The sequence below is a fragment of the Nicotiana attenuata genome, chromosome 1, assembly GCF_001879085.1.
Source record: "Nicotiana attenuata strain UT chromosome 1, NIATTr2, whole genome shotgun sequence".
NCBI lineage: Eukaryota > Viridiplantae > Streptophyta > Magnoliopsida > Solanales > Solanaceae > Nicotiana > Nicotiana attenuata.
Genome location: NC_031989.1, coordinates 31,075,762 through 31,078,481, shown reverse-complemented (window position 1 = coordinate 31,078,481; position 2,720 = coordinate 31,075,762).

The following is a 2,720-nucleotide window of genomic DNA, read 5'->3' as shown; positions in this document are numbered from 1 at the left end:
TGGAAAGTCATGCTTATTTAATATGCGGGCCCCACATGTGTAGCTTGTTGTCACACTTCTTTCTCAAAGTGTGACACCTTGCAACTTTAATACTTAGTCATTACACGTAAATGGATGATTGCCACATTGGGGAAGGGTTTAATCTTATCCCAAGATTATTAATTGACTAGGTAATGATCGTTACCCGGTAATTAATCAATTACCCGTATAATTCAGAATTATCTCTATTTACTTAAAATATTATTCGCTTTTAACATACCTTGTACACCTTACTATCATGGTCATGTAGTACCTTGTATGGAACTAGTCCATAAATATCGGGTATTAACGCTCGGCCCATATTTTATCCCGATATGCCAAACTTGGACGAAAAATTTATTTTCTTTGACTTGCTTGCCCTCTCACCTTCACGAATTTACTCATTATTTGTTTAAAATAGCATCATCCTTATAATCTCCAAATAATCTTTTTCCTTGGACTAATGTCAATTACCCTATGACAAATTCAACGTACAATACTACAGGGTGCAACATCGTCGTAATTTAATACCGCAAGACGTAATATCGACGTAATATAGCGGGGCGTAACACTAAAGAAGCAAATAATGGTCTGGACTTAGTTTAACGAAAGAGAAATTAGGCTTACATGTTTATTGCATTATTTTCGGCAACTAGGAGCATGATTAGGCCGTCAACACACAAGTAGGCAATCTTTAGGATTTTTGTTTGAGTCAAGGCGTGAGGTCGCTCCCCTTTAGTTCATATTCAGGGCAATGCCCCGCAGACTCTGTAAATATTTTGTGCAGGGGGATGCCCAGTAGTACATGTAAATAGATGTGAAGGCGGAAGACATTCTGGAAACGTAGTATGGAATTTAGTACTTTTGTTTTACTTTTATTTTCTTTTATTTAGGTAGGGGTGACCTCCAACCTTTCTGTGCTTATTTATGCTTTTGTGTGTTTACCTTAATTAAAATATTCTTAAAAGCCAACTAGATCGGGTACGCAACTGTGACTTTCATGGGACTCGGGGAATGCCTAACACCTTCTCCTCGAGTCAAATGAACCCCTTACCTAGAATTTCTGGCGCAGTCAGTTTTAGAGTCAAATGTGTTTTGAAGGAAAATTCTTATTTAAAAAAAAATAACGGTGACCTGACGCACCGAAATCAAATGTCAAGTGGCGACTCTGAAAAATCCTTCGAAACACAATCTTTTTTGTCACTATCAATTTTGAAGAATCTTTTTGAGCTTTAAAATCACTTTATATATTATAAAGAGATTAGTGAGGTAAAAAAAGGGATGTGATAAGGACAAACTACCACGTTAATTACACACAAGGTCGTGACTTGGGAAATGGCAATAAAACATTAAACGGCTTATAGAAGCTTTCAGAGGCCAGAAATATCTCTATTTCAAGTCACTCCGGCGCTTACGTGGTCATCACAATCTTCTATTAACAGTACAATTTTGACACTTTTCTTAATTAGTAAATTAAAAATTAGTTACCATGTTAACAACCAATTGCCACGTTACAACAGCCCGTACACTTGTTTTGTATCAATTTAGCATCAAATACTTTGCCTTTGAGGATCCTATTTAAAATTCTATATACAACAACAACAACCCAATATAATTTTACTAGTGGAGTTTGGGGAGGGTAGTGTGTACGCAGACCTTACCCCTACCTTGGGGTAGAGAGGCAACTGTTTCCAATAGATCCTCGGCATCCTTCCCTCCAAGAACTTCCCACATTGCTCTTGGGGTGACTCGAACTCACAACCTCTTGGTTGGAAGTGGAGGGTGCTTACCATCAGAGCAACTCACCTTGTCCACTAAAATCCTATATACGGCGTGGAAATTTTGTCAGTGTGCAACATGTGGAGAAAGCAGAGAAAATTGACAAATACTTACTCATATTTGCGGTATATATATATATATATATATATATATATATATATATATATAATATTACAGTATTTTTACCACCATCGAGCTATAATCGTTGGTAGGCCCCTATTGGGCAACCTCTGATCAGATGGTAAGTTATATATCGAGCCTACTGTGGCCGAGCACCTATAAGCGAGCCCAGAATGGCCGAGATACATATCCTAGTATGGTTGAGCGCTTATGAGCGAGCCTACTATGGCGGAGCAGTTACACGTTCTAAGCCTTATAGGGCCGGTCATTTATTTTACTTACTTTATTAAGAGAGTTGAGTCAGTATCAGTAGGTAAGTATATCTCCAGATCATCTTTGACTCACAGTTACTTTCAGTTATCANATATATATATATATATATATATATATATATATATATATATATATATATGCAAAAGATTGTGGCTTAAAATGAAGATTACCTAATACTGTCTGCAAGTATTTGTCTGAAAAATGCCATTTGTCTTACCATGTATAACTACATAGCATTTAAATCTTTTTTCTTGGTTTTTGTCTGTAAAATACTGTCCTAAGGCATTAAGAGCCGCTATAACATATTTAGTGTCTTTTTTTATTCTATGCTATCCATAAGTTATCAATTAAACATCTTTGAGGTCTATCTATGACACATTCTGGTAATACTCTAAACGATATGCTTGATGGTGGAAAAAATATTAAATTATGCTTTCCAAAACTTATTCTATCCATATAGAAAGCAGAGAAAATTGACAAATACTTACTCATATTTGCGGTATAAATAAATAAATAAAAATATATATATA